Raw genomic sequence first — 22484 nt, 5'->3', positions numbered from 1 at the left:
TTACAGAAAAGAGACACAATAAACAAATAATCTTAATGGTAATTGCCAGTAGCTCCTGCTAATTACAGTCTCTCTCTCCTCACCTTCCTCTTCTTTTACTTGTTAATTCAGTTAATGCACTACACTCACTGTATTTAACAGCTACTACAAATTACAATGCACTGTATTTATGTCTTTCTTCCCCCAGTATTCACCTCCCTTTCTCTGTACAATTCATCCATGAGATAAATCTCCAGGATGAGTAAGAGATTTAGCCTGATAGAACTACCTTACTCTTCCAAGGTAGCAGGCTCCTTCATCGATCATGTAAATTTCTGGCAGATGTCAAAACCTTTGCTCAGCTAATCTCATAAACCTCTGCATTGCTGCAAGTCTGATTTGCCACATCCACCTAACCACTGATGCCTCCCAACAAACTGATAAACTGCTCAGGTTTTTGGCTCAGCTTTCATAAAGGAATTTTCACAATGGTCAGAAGAACATTTTAAAATGTCTCATCTGTTAGTCTGGGCAACAGAGCCAGGATAGATCAGCAACAAGAAGCAGAGCTTTACTGAACCTACAAGTAAGTACCTGGGAGTACAGAGAAATTAGGCAGGGATTTAGACCTAAACAAGAGGTCCTAGAAAAAGTTTAAGCCCTGATGTCAGTTAGAAACTGGACCTGAGACTTTCCACATCTCACAGCAGAGCTCAAAACAAGCTATTCTCTTTGAGTAAAACAGTTCCCCTAACTGCTCAATTACTTTGCTTGAGTAATGACAGAAGAGTGACTTGAGTATGCCAGGAATCTGGTGACTGTCCTAATCACTGGGCTCTGGAATCAACTATTCTCTTGTTTAATGAATATTTAATAGGAACACTTCCTTTCCACATAGAGATGTCATGAGGAAAAATTATTTTAGCTTGATTGGTCCTCAGATACCAGACAAAGGAAACCATCTAAACTACAGTCAACTATCCAACAGATCCAGCATATCAAAGACCAGGAAAAAAAAAAAAAAAAAAAAAAAAAAAAAAAAAAAAAAAAAAAAAAAAAAAAAAAAAAAAAAAAGACAGATTTCAATGGTGGTAAAGGTCAATAGTATTGTATTTACATTTAGATAATGAAACACGTAAGTCATGCCTTAAATAAAAAAACAGTGAGAGAAGAACAAAGGACTAAAATATTAAAATAGAGCAGAATGGAATTTTCAGTAAGCAATTCGACAGGGATGAAAACTCTGGTGAACAAGCAAACTCCTTTTTTATGCTTTTGAGCTCTACACCATTCGATGAACTCTTCATTGCCAGCTTGTGCAGCTGACAAGTGCCTCGTTACACTTATGAGAGAATATAAGGATTTTAAGGAAATGTCTAACTCTTCAGCTCAGCTCAGCAGGATGGAAGTTCAGAGGGTAGGAAACCATTTACCAAGTGAATAAACTGCAAAACGCCTTTGAAAATTACATTTTTAATTACAGTTGACATTTCTGAGCCTCCTGCTGATGGTATCTCTCTGAAAGAAAAAAAAATCCAACATAACGCTAGACCAAGAAAACACTCTATGAGAAACTCTACGGTTCACAAGTTACTACTGACAGAGGCACTGACTTCACATTGCCACCCACCAGTTTTGTCTAAACACCTCTCACACATTAATCAGCTTGATCTCACATAAAATCTCTGAAATGATGTGGTGGTGTATTTTGCTCATGTTTCTGTATGATTTGTTCAATAAGATTTTACATAATGGTTTGTTCTGTAACCCCCTGTGTTTCCCCCTGTATGGTTTACCCCATGTTTGGTTTTATGTCAGTCATTGGTTATATAACCTTCTGGTCCTGTCTGTCACTCTGGGGCCTCTCCCTGTGTCCAGAAAGTTCCAGGGAAGGCGTCGAGTGATTGGGCAGGATCCAACTTTCCCCTCCTATTGTGTTTGTATGGTTGTTGCACATGTCTATTATGTTAAGAGCCACACCCTTACTGTACCCCATTGGTCCCTGACTGAACCCTCCCCTGTGTCACACCCCCTGTTAAAAGTCACAGCACAGAGGGGCTCTTGGTCTCTCTGAGGCTGGTGTCCCGAGGTGAGGACTCCACGTCCGGAGCCTCCAATAAACTCGATTGGATACAGCACTGGAGAGTCCCTCCTTTCATTTCTCCTGCCATAGCCACGCTGCACTCCTGGCAAGCCAAGAACCACTGTGTTGCTGTGGTGCCAGGGCTGGCCGGACAGGCGACACAGGTGACCCCAGCAAAATGGCAAAGAGCAGCATCCATGATTTCCTGAGAGAGTTCAGGAGAAAATTCTAATGCTCAGTTTTGCAATTGCATTACTATATTATTCCACCCTAAGCTCTGTCTTTCTGTGGTTCCTCCAGCATCAGGGATGAACACTCCTCAGGGCTGAATACCTTCAGTGGAATGGGAAGCTTCCTTGTTTCCCTCTTGGAGACACAGACATAGGAAAAAGGCTGTGTATACAGAGGGAAGAGAATCAAGAAAAGATGAGACAAGATCTTTGAAGCCCAGTCATTTGGGGCTGAGAGTACTGAAAGTCAATCACTGCAGTCTGAGCCTAGAGGATTGCAAAGAGAGCCAGGTGAGACACTAGGCAACCTTAAAAAAAAAAAAAAAAAAAAAAAAAGGCCCACTGACTATGTAATTCACCTTCTCTTGTCCTTGTTTTTCAGCTGCCAGACCAAGAAGTAGATTGCAGAAAATCTGCCATGCTTGAACAACCTACAGATGATCCCAGTCTTGAACGCTCAGAGCTTTTTCATTATTTCTCCTTAGCAAAGGTATAAAATGATGCTTTGGAACAGGAACATTTTACCTACTGCATTGACTTCCCTTACTCCACAAAGGAAAAGCCCTGAGCATTACGGAGTCTATAGGAGTTTAAATAAATTTTGTCTTCATGTTTTCATTCCAAGGGTCTAGCATCTACCCAATTTAATCTAGAAAAGTGTGAGGACTATCTCTTGCCCTGCTGTGACTGCAAAATTGGCTACAAACATGCCAGTAAGAAAACCTCTGCTAGACAGTACTCCCAGTTACTGAAGCACAGCTGTCCATGCTGAAGCACTGTTAGAGCAATGCCTGGAACACATTTGACCTCTGTTAACCAACATCTTCCTAAACGACACCCCAGTTGCAGTTTGTGAGTCAAAAGCAGGCAAGGACCTTTTTTATAAAGCTATAAAATGTAACTATCTGATTCCAAGGCATTTATGTGGAAGAAAAGCTTTCTGTTACAGTTGGGCTCACTAGTCCAGAACTTCCCAGAATCATTAAATTCACTAGAGAAGACATAGCAATGAAAGCTACATATGCCGTTGAGTTCTTGCAGAGATGTCTCAAACCCAAAACATGCATCATGCTCACCTTGCTCTGGTCTGCTAAATTCAATGTAAGCTTTCTTTTGCATTTAACTCTAAAAGCATCCTTCTAAAACCTCTAATACAAATCATTAAAATAAGCCAGCATATTCACACTTACAGCACTTGATTTTGATTTTCATCAAACTTACAAAGAAAAAAATCTCTTTTGACATAGCTACAAGTTAGTAGGAACAATTAAACAACATGAACAGCATAAAGCCATATGAATCGGGTATGTTCCCAGATATCTGTACAAATATGATCCTAACCTCATCACCATCTATTTCCTCCAAATATAGATAATTAATTTATTTTGAAGGAGTTGTAACTGACTGGGAACTGAGAATATGATGTATCAGACCTGCTAAGAGGTCTGTCTAGCCCAGTCCTATATGACTCCATCAACAAGCAGCACCAGTTTAATATGTGATCAATTCCTGACAGCCATTGGTCAGACAAACTGTTTCTCCACAGTGAGCTCATACATGATCTTTAAGAGTCAGCAATTGGTATCAAACATGTAATTTTAGAGCTTTTCCAGAAGCCTACTTATCCTTTATTAAAACATTTCAAGGTGTTAACTGTAGCCTTGTAAATGACCAGTCTTGTAAGTTTGAGTGTTAACAAATCACTTTTATGCTAGACAGATGAACAGAAAAGCTAGGACAGAAATTCAAATTTAAAATCAGCATATTTTTAAATGACCTATTATTCAAAAACTTCTGACAGCATGCCTTTGGACTTTGCAGAAATATTTCCTTTCCTTTGTAGGAATTGTGGCAATTTCCTGGCCAAGTTAAGGTGCTAATTCAGGAAAGCATCACCATTCAAAAAGACGGTAAGCATATGCCTAACTTGAAGCATGCACTTGAGTCTCTTTGACTTAATGATAGGATCTAAGCACATATTTACATTTAAGCACATGTCTGAGTGCTCTCCTCCATAGAGACAGATTTAAGCTTGTGCTTCAGTGCTTTCACTGTCTAATTTTCCATGACAAAGCTAAAGGCAGATGTAAAATAGTGTGCTAGAATGGAAGATGCTTGCCAGGCTAAGTGCATATAGACAATCAACCTCTGCAAAATTATATGCAAACATAAAGGTACACAGCTCATTAGTCGAGCGCTGAGGGGCAGAGAGACAATGAGCCTCTGAACAATGATCCCAGCTCACAGAAATGACAAAGCTGGGTTTTTTAGCTGACTGAAGAAGTGATGGGAAAACTAATACTGAACTTGTATCCACCTTAACTGAATCTGAGGTTAAGGCAAGAAAGGAGATAAAAGAAGGCACCTCTTTGGATTTGAGTCAAGCTCAGAACAAGATGAGCTTTATATGGGGACAAATAGGCTCAGGCAATCAGTGGCTGCTGTTGCTCTGATTTCTCTTGAAAAAGGTGCAAGGTTGTGGCAGCATGACAAAAAGGACAGAGTGATGTCTGGAAAGATCTCAACATTATTGTTTCCTACTTCACTGGGACTTCAAAATACCTCCAGTAATATGAAGTAACATACTCTCATGGGAAAGTGCTTTGGCAAAAAAAATAGGAAGAACAGTTGTTAAAGGAACTGGTAATTTTGAGATATCTTTCTTCTCACATCCCCTCAGCCCCCCATCCCCTCTGCCCAAATACTTTTGACTTTACTGTTAAAGTCAAAATACCTAACCTCTAAAGTTATTCTCTGTTTATGAAACTGTTAGTGTGTTTTATATTTTTTTTAAGATTTCTCCTTTGCAGTTAACCACGATAAATGACTGAAGCTGTGATTCATTGTTGTGAGGAATCAAGGTGACATAGATAATGTAGACATGTTGTTGATGTGTCTCCAGAATTGGGACTGAAAAATTTCTCCTCTTTGACGTGCAGACCCAGTCATGTATATGCTCCATTACTGTACACTCCTATTACCTGCTCATTCAGCCTATATGGCAACTAAAAAAACAAAAGCAAACAAGCTCCTTGCATTGACACAACTGAATTTTGTCTACTGAATCATGTGTAAAAGCAGCACATAAATTAACCTCAGGTAGCTAAAGTGAATAAGAAATAAAACTGCTGAGACAGGTCTGAACACTCATTGCAGTTTGGCACAACTGCTACTGGTATTTCCAAGGCTGCTGAAAAGATGTCTGAGACAGATTTTAAAGTGCCTTTCATTACACAGTCCGATGGGAAGCAGTAGTAATATTTCTTACTCCTCATAACTGTCCCTCATCACTGAGAATAAGTGAAATTACTGCAGCTTGTGTACACAGGCCATGCAAAAGACAACTACATCAGGAAAGAATAGTTGTCTTTGAAACACCTTTTCTGAATCCAAGAGCCAAACACCAAGTTATTTGGAGTGAATTGACTTGTTACTGCTAATATTCTGTCCTTTGTTTGCTACTCTTTGTAATACTGTTTGTGATTGTTCAGTATTTTAGTAGTATTTATTATATAAAGAATATCAAAGAGTGGAGATGAAGGGGTAGAAAGACAGAGTTAAGAGGTATAGAAAGATCTCCTAAAGACATTTCCATACCTAGCTCAGTTTTCTGAGTGAATCTTGTACGTATTCAAACTAGAAAGATGTCTCCCCAGAGAACCGGGTACAATAATCCTGAGGCTCAACTCATTACAGTAGCATTACAATAGGCTGCCTTGGAAAAAGTTTGGAGATACTACAAGAAAAATATATCAGAGCATTAAAAAAAATATATATATATTTAAAAAAAAAGCATGCCTACCTAGTAACCTCAAATGAACAATTAAATATATACTCATGATTTTTCTCATCATGTTATTATATAGTCTGTAGCACATTCCACTAGTGTTAGAAAACATTTGCTTCTGAAAATAGATTTTTTTTCATGAATCACAGCTGAACTGTAGTCCAAAATCAGTATTTTAAATGAAACAAAAAAAAAGTCATACAGAAAATGCCATGAAACCAAAGTACGTGCTAAAGTTAAAATATAAACCTCATTTAATATATATATATTGCATTTCCTTTAAAAACTGTCATCTTTCATATCCATCAACAAGTTAGACAGATGCAATATGTAGCAATAACTGGACAGTCTCGTCTCAGTGCATCACTCAGCCATTTCATAGCTAAACAAACAAAAGATAAGAAGATTATTTTAAAGGATAAACAGATCATTAAAATGAGCTAGTAATGACTGTGAATCCTAAACCCACATTTTTGTACTTAATTTGGTGTTTGAATTGTATCTGGAATTAATTTGAAGGAGCAGGGTAGCACATGAGGGACAGCAATGCAGTAATCCTGTGACTTCATTCACTAAAGGAGACTCCACTGAAGAGGGTTTCTCAATAACAAGTTATAGGAGAAAATTAAAAGCCTAGAAATGCAGTAATTCAAAATGAATTATTCATGAAATTTAATTACTGGACTTGACTGAGACCCATTCATTTTTATATACATTGTACCCAATTTTTATATATCACCCTGTTAATGTTACGCTGGTGAGAAGAAAAATTTGATAGGCAAATCAGATGTTAGACAAGATTCATGGATAAACCAGCTAGCAGGGAAACATCAGGAACATGATCACACATTTAACAGGATCTGTTTCCAAGACTCAATGTTCTGTTCTTTGTAAACAATGGGCATCTTCCTCTACCATGGACTGACAGCCCAGAATCATCTCTGATATCAGAAGCATTCAAGTTATAGAAACAAAAGTATCTACAAAAGTAGTGAGCACACATATTTAGGTTTTTTGGTCATGAACTACTATCCAAGGGTTAAGGATAACCACATGTGCACAATGCTATGAATTAAAAAAATAATTATTCCAATTCCACCATGCTATGCTATGTCTTTACCTCCTGATATGCAGTTACTCCTCATGCCTGTCACTTGAGACTCTCTGGCTACCATGCTGTTTGCAGTCACTTCTGCACACTGGGGTCTGGAGGTATCCTCCCAGGTGAGCGGAAATTATTCAGGCAACTTTAACAGCAGTGAAAGTGAAAGGCCCCTCCACATAATTATTTCAGACAGAAATTTCAACTACAGCTCTTAGGAAAATTTCTTTCTCATCTAAATAGGGGAAAGTAAGATAACTGACCACCTAAGTTGATTATCTAAGTGGCTCAATACTCGTAAATATAAATTCACCCCTCTCCTTTTTGTGCATGACAAAGTTTTAATGATGAGCCTGTTCCATAGTCAGGTGGTGATTTAAAGTTAGACTTAGCATTACATGCTGTTGTTGGGTGCTTGCCTCTCAGAGCAAGATGTACAGCTTTCTTTGTTTGATCTTTCCATTTACTCTGCTTCCTTGATACACAGCCTCCTCAGTACACCAGGACTACATTATGCAAGTGGGTGATGGTCTTATTAGTTCTGACTGGAAGAAGTGTGGCACTGCACTGAAGGGAGCATCTGCTGAAAGGGATGCATATCACTCAAGACAGGCTGCTACTGCACTAGATGGTGCTAGACATTGAACCCAGAACCCCATTAGCATCACCATGACATGGGAACCTGTGTGTTTCTATCAGCATTAGCTTTGAAACCTAGATTGCTCTCTAGTGCACAGGTAGCACCAGATCCTGCTCTCCTAAAATCCAACTGACAGTCTGCTGCACGTGGGTGGACATGGATACAACTCAGGCATCTACCACTAATAAATTTCCAGGCTTGCTCTCCAAGGCTGAAAGACAAGTGTCAAAAAACTTCAGAAATCACTAACTGGAGCAAAATGTTTTGTATAGGTGAATTTCAATTTTTCCTACCCGACAACTGTGATGTTAGAGCTTAGTTTAATATATCACTGCAAAACAACTCATGTAATTTTCATTTTTGACTGCTCCAGTACGTGAGTTTTGCATCAGCTTTTGGCACTGAAAGTAGGTTTGGATGACAAAGAAATGTCTGCAGTGAAACATGTTTCCCTTCCAGTATGTCATTTTTTTATGTGAATAAAACCTTTGCTATCAGATGCTGAAGTGCTCACTGTTTAAGGTAGCATTGCTGTAAGCAAGAGTGAATGGAAGCATATGGAGAACAATTGAGTTATTCATAAGGTGCCACCACAACAAACTAAGCAGGCCACCTGCTGTTTCACTGCCTCAAGAGGCTTTTCTCTACAACTCATTCTAAAATAATTTGGTGGCAAGGCTGGCACTGAAGTTGGATTATAGACTGGAAATTCCGCAAAAAGCTCACCAGGGTTGTGCAGGCAGGGGGGTTTACTTACGCACATTCCTCCATGTCTTTATTGCATACATGTTCCCTGCTCAATTCCACCACACTGCATTGCTGCTTTATAGAAATACAGCATGCAAAACCAAAACAATTCAGCAATTAGAACTCCTACTGCAAATTTGTCTATCACTTTGCTAATCCTGCACATTTTACAATAAATATTAGGCAATAAAGCAATACAGTTAACAGGGAGCAGAATATATCTAACAAGGAAAGTAGTAATATAGTGTGTTGCATGACATAAGACAGGTTTCATTTAGAATTTACTCCTAAGCTCCATACTCCATAGGTTATCATCCTCTGCCTTGTGTGGGCTAACTTTGTCCCTTGCTTGCTTTTGGTCTGCTCAGTTGATGTAAGACATTTCCCACTACTTGAGTCTCTTGGTGGCTTGGCTAAGAACATGGAGCAGAGAATAATTTAGGTTGGAAAATACCTCTATTAAAGGTCAACTATTAACTCATCACTACCAATTCCACCACTAAATCATGTCCCTAAGTGCCAAATGCAAACCTGTTTTAAATAAATCCAGGGATGGTGATTCAACCTTTTCTCTGAGCAGCCTGTTTCAGTGCTTCAAGAACTGTGAATCTGAAAGATTTTTTTATTATCCTCATTCTCCCTCTACACCATGCTGGTTTCCTCTAAGCTCTCAAATGCCAGGTCTGAATATCTTCTCGCAGACTTCCAGATCCATCAGCTCAAATGGACACATATAGATGGAAAATCCTGCTCTGATATATGCACAAAATTTAGCAGAGGCTTACAGGCGGACTTGGGACATGGTTTACCTCCAGACATGATTCACTAAGACACCAAGGTATTCACCAGTTTTAGGCTTTCGTTCGAGGGCACTGCTTAATGCAGCCCTTGGTCCTTCATCGTGAACTTAAGACTTGAGCATAAAAGACATGTCAGCTGCTCTAGGGTGACCTGCCATATTTTTAACCACTGCAATGATATCAACCTCTTCTCTGCTTCCTCAGCTACTCTTTATTCCCACTTTCCCTGTCACCCTCATGGCACACACGTGCTCCACACACCACACACATCTCTTACCTCTTGAATGTTTCCTTGTCTATCACTTCCCACCTCTTCCTCCAAGAACCTGCTCCTCATTCTTATTTATTCTCACCAGCTTCTCTGCTGCTTAGGAATTTGTAAAAGAGGGGGGAAAATGAAGTGGATTAAGTCTGTGTGAGAGCAGTTGTCTCTGCTTTAAAGCCGTGCCAACGCTGCAGTCCTGTCCCACTCAGCATGGACAGCCTAGAGAGAAACAGGCTTTTGGAGGGGGGGAAATTAGCTGCTAAATTCTATCAAATCTGCAGGAAGCACACAAACTGCAGGCTTCAAAGGAGTTCAAACAGAGCAATGGTGTGACTGAACTCCAAACTAGTATACTGTAAGGGTATTTTTCATCTTAATTGTTATCAGCCTATAGGATAACACTGCTGTGTTCACAGCTGTACTGTATAGACTGCCTGAATCATCCAAACCCAACCCCCAAACCTTCCCTCATTTATTCTGGAGTGTGTTGTGTTGTTCAGGGTGGTTATCACTGTCCAAGGAAATGTTTTATTTTCTGCTGTGTGTTGTATTTTTCAGCTCTTTAGCCGGACTATTACAGTCTCATGCTGCGCTGTCAAAACAACTCAATCTATGCTGACTAGCTAGAGAGAAACATATAGTTTCCAGCCAGTGCCTCCAGAGTAGCAGTTCAAATAGGGAAGCATCAGGGACTGTGATCTGAATATCAGAGGATCACCACGATTAGAAGCTTTAAAAAAGACTTCTATGGGTAATAAATTATTCATAGCTTCAAACTATCTTAGATAATTAAAATTGCCTGCTTTCAGCAGATATGCCATCTACTACAATGCTCCCCCCTTCTCATAGATCTGATTGACACTATCTCTTTCAGGTAGCTGTATCCACTCTGTGTTTGTGCATTTGACAGGTGCGCTGTGCATACCCTGTGCTGTATAATTCACTTGTGCATGGCTGTGCGTGCATGCACAGAAAAACTCTTACAAGGGAAGTCTGCCATTGTGCTAGGAGGCTGACAGCAAGTATGCTAAAATACAACAGGTTAGGCTTAACCTAATATGCCACAGAAACAGCCTATCAGGTTGATAAAGGCCCAGAGAAGCCAGTGTGCAGGGAATAAATAGCAAATGCTATGATGGGAAGAAAGGCAAGTGAAATCATCTGTTCCATGAAGAAGCTGACATCAAGCATGTTACAATACCAATTGACAGTAACATGAAGCTGTATTTCTTCATTAAGGTGATGTCAACTTGCAGTGAGATTTGACTTGATGTTCATAGAAGTCTGTTGAAGTATACCTGTTGTGGTTTTGGCTTTCCCCCCGTTCTCTTTTCAAAGCACACAGAGAAGACATATCCTTTGGAATTGACTGTGTGACAAGGGTGACAATACTGTAGTACATTGCTCCTCAGCAATTTAAGACATCATTTACTAACCCATGAAAATGGAGGGAGAGAATGTATTTATCCAAATCAGAGTCCTGAACTTCTGACTTGAAGAAAATTTTAGAAATTAGGAAGAGTTTTCAATTCCTAAGAGTAGCCCTGGTTTGTGCCTGACATGTTTTGGTTTCTGAAATTCCTTTCCCAGAGAATTTTCTGTGAACAAGAAACATGTTTTGGCAATGGCAAAAATGTTTACATATTTCCCCTAGGAGGGGCTTCTTCTTGATGTCTCTTGGGTCTGACCTATGTGATTGAAGAAGGTTGTCTTCTTCTCACCAATCGAATTAGTCTGTGTAAAATTATATAAAAAAGAAGATATTTTCCAAAAATAAATGAGTCACCTTTTCAGCCTTCTGAAGCCAGAGTCTTTGTGTTGTTGTAGTGTACAAAAACAACAAAGTATAGCCATTTCAGTTTGGAAGACTGAAATTTTCCTACAGTTAAGAAACACCAAAATATTTTAATTTCATTCTGTACTATGCAACCTTCCAAACTCATACTATTTCCATCCTTAATTATCTGTAAAAAGAGAGGCTCTACAATAAAATTAAATCACTGCAGGTAACCTAGTGAAAGCATTGGTTAAAATGTGTAGGCCATGAGGGTTTTGCAGACAAAAAGAAATTATAATTAAATTAAATTACATGCTTACATGGACTAAAATTGCTGTTTACGCCATATATGCTGTTCTTCCTGACTATCTCAAACAGCTGAGAAGGGGGAGTTGTTTTTAATTTGTTCTATTACTTTTAACTGAAGTAAACCTTTTCCATTTGTGACTCCAGCTTATTCTGGCTTTTCATACAGTACAATACGATGATGTGGTAGCTCTAAAAACAGTAATTTATTCCCCTTTGTTGGCATCTTCTACCAGTTCAAGCAGGGTGTAAATAAAAAACTCAAAAAGGGCAAAATAGAGCATGATTTTCAAAAACTGGGATGCATTCAGTGTCTATAAACTTCCTCTTCCTTAATTCTAGTCCTTTTTTTTCTCTCAAAGAGGAAATAGCCATTACTCCTAAGGTTATGAGTAGGCTCTACTTTTTGTTTCTATTTTTTTTTTTTTTTTACTTCTTTCCTCTGTAAGTGAATGGAAAAAAGACAGACTATTAATTAAGAAGAACAGGGGGCATTGCAAACTACTTTCCAACAAAATAGAAAGAAACCGCAAACTAGATAAAGCATTATTGTCTTGATAAAAATAAGTTAAATCAACAAACTAGTAGAGGTAAGCAGGGAGATTAGATTTAACTCAAGTAGCCACAGGCACAACATATCAAATATATGAAACCCTATGGCAGCCAGGGACCCAGAAATAAATAACAAAATGCTATGATGAGGAGAAAGAGACAAGCTATTTTCTTTGTACTTGAATACAGGATTGGAGAACTGAATTTGAATACTAGACTAGGTATTGCCTACCTGCTTAATGTCAAGGCTAGGTGTTATCCATTATAACCAGAAATCATCTTTCCATAATAGAATAAAAATAAAAGTCGCCATGAAAGTACAATAATACATACGAGATTCATTGTCATTGTATTCACTTCAACATTGTTAAGCGGGTCCTCTAGTTTTTTTTTAATGCTGAAAATTATAAACAGTGGGAAGAACATCCTTTGAAAAAAATGGAAAACTACACCAAAAGGAGCCTAGAGATACCACAAGATGAACGCTGCTGTTCTGCTAATCTGAACTGTTTGTGTGACAACAGTGAGTTTCAAAACTATTACAGCATGATCTAATTCATACTTCTGTAAGTTAAGGCCATGTTTGGTCTCTGTGCCCAGAGGTGCTAACAGACAGCTTTCAATGAATTCAAATTATGAACCAGATCATTAAGTTATTGGACTGACCCTTTCTGGCTATTAATAGAGAACTCAACTTGGAGATTTTCTGCATGGCTGTATGGATTACCTGAATTTTTGTAGACCTCAGCAGTTCAAATTTGGAATGTAATGTAAGCAATTCAACAAGCAGTGCCTGAAACTTATTGGTACAGGAAAGCGTTCATCTTTCATTGTATTATTTTGAAACACTTCACCACATAACACACTGTATATGTCTTACCTGCAAATTAAAGTCCATTATTCGCATATTGAGAAATGGGGGGACAACTAACATTTCACAGGTCTTAAAACAAACAAAAAAAAAATTATCTGGATATATTCAGCCTGTTTCAACATCATTTTCCACTATGAGCAAGGAAAATTATATAAAACAGGCTGAAATATATTTAATGCCATTCTTTACCCCACCATCCTATTCCAAGCAAAATCAGTTAGAAACTACTTCTTTACTATCAAAGATTTGTCTTGTCTGTCTTAAAGATGTGAAGATTTGACCCCTCTATACAGATTTTTTTCCCCATGCTTAACTATCCTGACCATTTACAAGCTTTGACTGATACGTAATTTTATTGTCCCTTGCTGAAAACAAATGTCTTATTTCTGACACATTGGACACCAGCAACAGTTTATTCCCTTCCTGTTTATGTCAATGTCTTTTTCATATCAATGTCTTTTTTCATGTCTTGTGTCATATAAACATGTGCTTTCCATCCCAGTCTTTCCTTCTTTTGATTGAACTGCTCCCACAGGTTCTGACCCTGATCACACAACATGCCCTTCCGTTTCTGGAATCTCTCACACTGGACCACCTCTCTTTGCCAGTACAGTATCTAAAACTGGACATCCCATATTAATCTGAGATACTTTCTGTGATGTGGCAATATTCTAACATGGGTGACTATATAATCTATTTAAGTTCTGTTTCCCCCCCTACCTCCCCACAATTTATTATCTGTCATACCTTAAGAGTAGATAATGGATAACAAGAGGTGCAGTGACATAATATGTTTTTAACATTTCCTGTTCCTTATGTCTGCTACACTGATGGAACATCATATCTTCTGATTTCCTTTCCCAACACAGTCAAGCTTCTAAAAAATATTGAAGGGGAAGCAGGCCAGGTTAAGGGATAGAACACAATTCCTTGTCACATGGCCAGACAAAGCAAAATGAGACAATGCAGAAGAATGACAGCACGAATGCTTTTCCAGGTGCTACAGCTGTGTGTGCACCGATGGATTTGCTCTCCTTGAAGAGCCTTTTGATGCATCTGTGTGTGACTTCCCCAGAAGTCTTGGTAGCTTTGGCGTAACCAGAGGGATCAGACACGCAGACAAAAATGACAAATATTCAGAGCAAACCATGGACAAGGGAAGGCACACAGGAGTGTCTCTGGCTGAGGAGGAAAGAAACAGCGGGGAGGCCTGCCATTCAGCAAATAAAATGGGTAATTTCCCAGAAATCAAAGAAGGTGACAGCCAGAAAAACCAAGAGATCTTTTAAAACACAAGAGTCTAGAAGGCACTTTCCAAAAATCCCTGGACAACTCTAGTTCAGTGTTGGCACTAAGGAAAGGCTACCGCTCTCCCTGAGGCAAGGCTCTAACCCTGTAGCAATCCCTTTTCAACAGCCAAATAGCTCTGCAGACCTCACACCCCCCATAGGTGTCTAAGTGCCACTGAAAAATGGCTGCATCAGAGTCCCAGTTAAAAAGAGGATGAAATGAGCTTTCCTACAGTGCCATAAAGATTTAGCAAAGATAAGAGCTAGTAGGAGATAATACTATGAACTAGCTTCTAGCCTGCTTTATTCCCTGTGCTGCTATGACTGAGTTTGATGGAGCCTGGCATAGCTCAGTTCAGGGGAGAATTTGGCCCCCAATGCCTCCCTTGAACTTTTTGTTCCAGCTTTCAGGACTCTTGCCTTGCTGTGTCTGCAGAGCTAGAAGAGAAAATCTATCCCAAAAGAAAAGAAGAAACCAAATAAAGTAGAATCCAATTTAAAAAAAAATTACATATTTTAGATAATCCTTTTGTTTGACGTGATAAAAAAGAGAGGGAAAAATCACTGTAATTTCCACTTCCTAAGGAAGCCTGCTGGACTAGTCTCTGTATCTATGGGCAGCACACTCTCTTCTTTGCAGACTGTTGGCCTTTCTTTTATCTGACTCTGTGAAAAAAGTTAATGAAGAAGAGTAAGTTCTGGTGAAATTTGTGGAAAACAAGCAAATACCTTCCAGAGATAGTGTCTATGACGCCCCAAGCTTTAATATTACTGCAACATGGGAAGAGTTTGTGGACTTTGTGGCTCAAAAAACTCCTTCATCCACATTGTCTCCCTCATCCATCAAAACCTGTAGCCGGAGAACTTCTTTAGACTGGAATGAGCTGGGCAGATCATATGAAGATAAATTTGTAAGGACATTTTCACAAGGTAATAAATGGAATAAATAATACAGAAGGTGCCTCGGAAGCTACTTTCTGTTGCAGGAATATTAAAAACAACTGTTTTCCTCTGACATCCTGCCAAGCAATTTTACCATGAGAACACCTCTAACCAAGGAGTTTCACAGATTAGAAACTGGGTTTTGAAAACATTGTGAGCACCCTCAGCCTATCTCCTCAGTCAGGGTAAATCCTGGGTGTTAATCAACCTTCCAACCAGAGTTAAGAGTTGTTGAGCCATCCCTCATGTCTCTCAAGAACAACATATTAGCCTGAGGGTCAGAAAGACAAAAATGCTCTTGGATGCACAAGGCTAATATTATTTTCGGGAAGCCCAAACTAGACCATATGAAAAAAAGATTAATAAAAGGCAACTCTGATAGCCCCAAGTCTCGGGCACAAATCCTGGTAAGGAGAAAATCCTAACCAAAATGACTGCTTGTGCAAAACTGTAAGCAGAATATCATAAGCAGAGTTGAAGCCCTTTTGAAACTGTGGCAAACTGTTTCATTCATCTCTCTTTCTCAGATGGCAAATACGTTGCTAATTATATACTGGACTGCACACATCCTAGTGAGTGGCAAAGTCAGTGTTCTGACAGCTGTTACTGCACTTTTATGAGATCTTGATCCTTTAGAAGATACTGTGCTGTCTCAGACAGTTATATTAAACCCTTTTTCTCTGAGAACAAAAACTGAAAAAAGAGGAATGAGTTGGGCATTTGGGTTCTTCTCCTCCAACGGATTTCTGAAAACCCTGGGTCTTTCAAATAAACAATTCCAACAGTATCTTTTGTCAAAAAGGCATATGGTCTCACAGAATAAAGATTTACTCTATCCTTTCTTGATGGGGGTCATGTTTGAAAAGTGTTTTGCATTATGTTTAAGGGTAGATTGCAAAGCAAACAGAGCAATTATCCTATCATCTGGGAGACAAAAACAGATGAGGACACAATGCAGGGAGTGGGGACAACAATCATGAGGAGTTTTTCTACAAATGCTGGTTGAAAAACCAGGCAACTTTACATATCCTAAGAATATATTTCTAGGGGAAAGAGAGAAAATAGGTAATAGTTGTACCCAAACTTGGGATAGACAGAACTACTTGCAAGCAATCTGCCCATGAAGAAAAATGGGGCACAAAAGAGGAAGAACGCCTATTTGAGGGCTCAAGAGAAAAAGATTTTTCAGAATCCAAAACTAAAAAGAGTTGTCAGACTCTTCACCTTCTGAAATTGTTATTCTTTTTCCTGTAAGAGCATGTAACACTACCACAACTCCACTGTAACTTGAAAGCATCTCAAAGAAGAATGAAAAATCTTGAAGCAGTATCTGACTTTAAATGAGTTCACAAAAATCCCAAATAATTTTCATCTCAGGCAACCAAACACATCCATGAATACCCTCTCTTACAGGTCTTCAAACCCATCACTACATAAAAATATTCCAATGTCAAAAGCTAATTAACAGTCTTACAATCTTGTTTGGTTAGATTCAAAGGTAAAACAGTGAAAGCTGGGCACAATCTGTATGCATTTTACTTAATTATTTTATTATTGAGTGAATCGTACTTCTTAATTTGAGTTTTACACACTGCAAACCATGTATTTCATAGAGGATTTTGCCTCAGAATCATACAAATTTTTCTCTTAGACTATTCAGTTAAAATCATCCTTTGGGGTTTAAAGCTATTTATCCTTCAACCTCACTCTTTATAAAACCAAGACCTAGAATAGTCACTGCTTAGTTATTAATAATATCAAGCTAATGATAATGGCTTTTAACTCATAACCAGTACATAAATTAAGCAGTTTCAGGGCTGCTAATTTTTTTCTGTTTGTTTCTTTTGGTCAAAGTTCATCTCCATCTCTTAGCTTTCCAGAGTTACATTAACTTATGAGAACTCAGGGGATTATTCAGAAAGTTTCTCTCATCATTAGCAACAAGAAGTTAGTAATTAAAGTCAAAACACACCTTTTAATATTCAGGGAATAGGAAGTGTACAAAAATAACAAAACTAAAAAGAGAAAAAATTACCATTGAAAATACATTTTGGCGTAGAATAACAGAATAAAGGCCAATGAAACACTGCCATCAAAACATGGCACAAAGAGCAGAAAATGCAAGACATATAAAAATCTCTTTAACCTATATCTGCAACAAGGTCTGTTTTCCAGTGGAGCTCCAGTTTAACAAATGGCATAAAATTAGCCCTTGATTGTACAGTATGTTGACCAGGAATTCTGCTGCTTTCTTACTTGATGGGCAACAATCATAAAAATCTAACATGCTCCTGATAGTGTTGAAGAAGTTGTTGGAGTGTGGAACACTGAACACTTGAATTAATAAAGCTGATGACAAGTGTTTCCAATGATCAGGATCTCCATGAGTCAAATACAGAGATTCAATACCAAGACATACATTGTCACTTCTCTTAATCTTATCTCAACTCTGCTCCCTAAAATCAGATGCCTACGTGTACTTGGCTTGGTATAAAGCAAGGAGTAGAATCTGCCTTTGAAATTGGTACAGTGGCTGCCTCAGAATGCTGGCCAGGTACCTGAAGGTCCTTTCCAACTCTTTAGAATGAGATGTGACTAACATCCTTAAAAGCTCAGGACTGCAGCCTTCTAGACACACTACTGAGAACTGCCAACACCACACCAGATTGGAGTGCCACAAAAAGCCTGTTGAAAAATTCTTGAAATTGTTTTTAGGAGTCAGCTGCAGACTTTGAGTGCTGTTTTGGACAATGTGGATACTTATTCTGTTTAGGTGTTAGAGCCAGGGAAATTGAGAAGCCATCTCCTAATTTCAGGCTGTTTGAATTCTAGAGAAACACCTGCAATAGCACCAAGGAGGTAGAGTGAACATCTACTTTATTGTCACTTTGCCTCCATTTCTCACCTCTAGAATAGGAATCAGTGTGTTTTTCTTCCTTACCAAGACTGATGAAAATGGAAGCTCTTTACATGGAAATGAAATCAAAATATTTCTTTTCTGGGAAGATGAAGACCTTGAATAGTTAGTATTTTTGAATAAAAGTGTATCATTTGAAAACTTAATTATTTTGGTAGTGAAAAATGCATATTATACAATTCTAATTAAAAGAAAACAATTTTCATTATCTTTTGTAACTCTACCACATTTATGAGAAAGTCAGCAGTAGCAACGGGTTATGCACTTTTAAGCAATTAAATTTCCTACTTGTCTGATTTTGTTAGACTAATCAATTATACCAGGAATTTAATAAAGTGGACAGTTAAAGGAATTTAATCTATTCTCTCTAGAACAAACAAGATTAACAAGATAAGGTTCTGATTTGAGAAAAATATTTAAGAGATAAGCTAAATTAAAAAGTGAAAAACCTTGTGATTCCAAAGCAGTCACATAAATGAAGGAAATGATTAAAAATAAAAACACCAAAAAACCAAAAAACACAAACAAACAAAAAACACCCCAAAGGTTAACAGGCAATATAAGAGTAATTTCTTTCCTCATAAAATAATTAACCTTTGGAAAAGGCTTCCTGTCAACACAGAGGCTTTTACTGTGCCATTTAAGGAACTAGGCACATTCCTGAAAAATGAACAATAGGGAACTTAAATAAGTCTTTGAAAATAAAGCATCTTGGACATAGTCATTTCCTGCGAAAGAGGTTCTTTGCAGTGTAGAAATCAAACTATTCTCTCCATCTCTTGACAGGGAAAACAAGCTCAAAAGGTGTTTTATAAGTAGGGGGAAAGATGAAGCAATTTATTTTAAGCCTCTTCTTTATGCATCCTTTCGTGGTTGGTTTAATTCCAGGACTTCGAATTTTCACTAGATGGATTTGCTTGTTAACTATATGCAAGTCTGAACACCAAAGTCAAATGGATGAAATATTTCAACAATCACTGGCTCCCTTCATATGAGTTGCCCTGTCAAAGTATTATTTTGTAGGGAATACTTGTTTATCCTTGTTATTGTAATTCTCATTTTTAATGAAATAAAAAGAGAAACTCCTACTTTCAAATCACATTACAAAGACCAATACCTCATTCTCACTGAAAAGAAAATAGGATTTAGGTGCCTAACTCCCTTGGATTCCTCTGACACTTCTGGAAGCAATCTTCTGTGGTGAATAATCACCAGGATACAACATCTAAAAAAAAAGAAAAATAATAATAATATAAAGTAAGCTTTTCATAAATCTATGTATCTGGGGTGATGCTTTAAATTCCATAAAGGATATTTATTTTATGTGAAGAAAAAATCATGCAGAAATGCCATATTGAAATAGCAGTAAAACACCACTCATTGGCAAAGAATTTCATTTCTGGACAGAAGGAAGAGCTAAAAACATTCACCGTCTATCTATATGTACATCCACTTGCTCTTTATAAGCAAGAATTCTATGCTGTGTACAGGTTACAGTGATTTCTCCAGGGTGAAATTGTCCTTCCCCATCTCACCATATTCTGATAATGACTGGAATGAGTTTGATGTATTGAAACACTCTAGCCTTGATTGTGTTTTTCATTCATTACTAAAGCTGAGAATATTGAAGTTGCAAATAGTGTACAATATCTTATTAGAAAAATAAGTGGTTCCAGATCAGAAACAAAAGACTGGCACCTGACACTGAAATAAACCAATACAGTACCATATGCTGAAATAATCATTCTACAGACCTGGTTCAGAGGAAAAAAAAAAAAAAAAGAAATCCATTACATTCACATTTTATAATTATATTTGGAAGATGCCTCAGGACAAAACAACCAAGCAGTGAACTATTCATCTTACTTATAAAAGCCACTGTGTTAAAGTGGAAGCTATGATACTCAAGAAAGGCTGATAAAATGACAAAATATAAACTCCAAGATTTGAACAAAATGGCTGTAACCCAGCAAGGAAGAACTCATTTCCTATGAAACAATGGAAAGATTCATGATACATCTCTCCACATCAACTTCACTCCTGCAGCTCTGTTTCAACAGAAAGTGCAGGAAAAGCACTTCTGGCAAGGGCTTTCACATGGCTTTATGCAAACAGCAGTTTGGGTATGTTGATAATTTTCCCCTTTTAAAGGTATTCTGTTTGCTGTAAAGATAAGACTTCTGCAAAACCAGAGTGGCAGCTGTCCATCATCAGGTGTGGTGATGTCTGTGAAGCTCTGTCACTTAACTGAGGATCTTTCAATGAGCACAGTATACAAAAAAATATTCATTTCTCATATGTTGGTATTTTGAGGCATGAACGGGCAGGAAAGATAACTTAAGTAACAGCAAGGATCCTCTTAATTTGGGCTACAATGTGGATTTCCATTATAAGATAAAATTTGTCTCCTATCCCCAGTTCTAAATTTCAGATTCACAAATCATACTGGCCTCAAGATTTGTAGCCTAGGTCACAAGCTGAGGTAGCACTTTTTCTACAAAATTTGCAGTAAATCAGAGAAGGAGTTCATGAATTATGAACCTATGAAATAGAGATGTTCACTATAGTTCAAAAAGTCTCCACTTTTTTTTTTTTTTTTTTTTTTTTTTTTTTTTTTTTTTTTTTTTTTTTTTGTCACTTCATAGCCAAAAGAAGTAAATAATAATAACTGCACAGTGGAAAAGAGGACAGATAAGATTTCATTCAGCAGACTTTTGTGGCTGAGGCCTGTGGCACAGCACAGAAATTGCTTGATAGCCATCACACTGAACACATTATTAACATTTATATAGAAATGCTGATATAAGTTATTCAACCCATGGAAGAGACGTGTAACAGATATTTGTTCCTTGAATCTGGTTTCATTTAGGGAAGCATAAGTACTCAATTTTATATGTCCACAGAAAGGAGTGTCCACATGGACACACACATGCAGCCCCATCCTAGGGCCTTCCTGTAACTGGAAAACTGTGATTGGAATAAATGGAGTGGAGGAAAGTATTTAACTATCATCTTAAGCCCTAAATATCAAAAGATGAGTTAATACTCATATCTGCAACCCTCCACAGGTGAATTTATTAATATATTATCTTTAATTTTCTTTAGCACATCAAAATTAATTGTATTAATTAATTTAAGATATCAATATTAATTGTAGGTAATTAATTACCTTTAACATACCAAAAATATATGGTGTAAAGCATAAATATAGCAGTGGAGACATTTCTTAATGTATTTATAATTTATTAGAGCATAATCCTGCAAATTTTTCCCATTGATTGTTGTGAAGTATTGATCAGAGAAAAAGCTTTGCAGGGGTCCACCTTTAAAGCACATTTGCAGCATGATTTTAGTTAAGGCAGTATTTTGGCAAGGATTAAATTTATTCACTCTTAGGATGTAACAATAGCCTGATGACAATAATAAGAGTAATCAGGACTGGCATAAAAATATGTTTGATACCACACGAGGTTTGTTTACGCCACCCTCCAGAGATACAGCCAGGGCTGTATTACCCAGGGCTGAGCACACAGAACAACAGCCCAAACTCCTCATTCTACAAACCATCCACTTTTATTCTCCTGAATGCTCTACCTCCAGTTTTTGGCAGGGCAGAGACAGCTGGTTAAAAAGCAATGAAGAAAAGCCAGGCAGGACAGAACTGCCGCAGCTCCAGCCTGGTGCAAGGCGAGGAAGAGGGAAGGTCAGCCAGCCCCACAGGATCCACTGCCCAGCAGAAGAGCTTCCCTGCTGCCCTGTTCCTATTCAGCCACAGCCCTTGTGTATGTCTGGTGAATGGGCTCCTGGCCAGCCACCACAGAGGTGCCCAGCAATGTGCTTTTGTGCATTCTCTCAGCCAAGGACTATTCCTGTGCCAAACAGGAGATGGACCAACCACTGCGTCAGGAACAGCAAATACTCTGTTCCTTATCCAGCCTCCCTTCTCTTCCTAAATACTTAAGTTCAAACCAGAAGCCTGTGCATTTTCACACACACACCAGAGTGGACAAGTGCATCTTTTCTAGAGCTGGTTGAAAGGGTGGGCAAAATGCTTTTTAAAAAACACAGACTTTTTCCAAAACAGACACATTTGGCAATGGATTAAATATTGTTTTGAAAATTTTCCAGTTTTCACTGAGCTCTTATTTCTCACTCTTCACTTTCTAATTTTTGCCCAATGATGTCATGGAAAAT

General features: G+C 38.1%; 1 long non-coding RNA gene across 1 annotated transcript in view; it reads left to right on the top strand.

The window, feature by feature from the left end:
* The first annotated feature begins 510 nt into the window (after positions 1–510).
* Positions 511–22484, top strand: part of LOC136365611 (uncharacterized) — a 671431-nt gene continuing 649457 nt past the window's right edge. Inside the window, exon 1 of the long non-coding RNA XR_010744378.1 lies at positions 511–1070. This is a non-coding gene — a long non-coding RNA (uncharacterized lncRNA). The remainder of the gene's footprint in view (positions 1071–22484) is intronic.

The sequence above is a fragment of the Sylvia atricapilla genome, chromosome 1, assembly GCF_009819655.1.
Source record: "Sylvia atricapilla isolate bSylAtr1 chromosome 1, bSylAtr1.pri, whole genome shotgun sequence".
NCBI classification, from domain to species: Eukaryota; Metazoa; Chordata; class Aves; order Passeriformes; family Sylviidae; genus Sylvia; species Sylvia atricapilla.
This window is presented reverse-complemented; position numbering and strand designations above follow the sequence as displayed.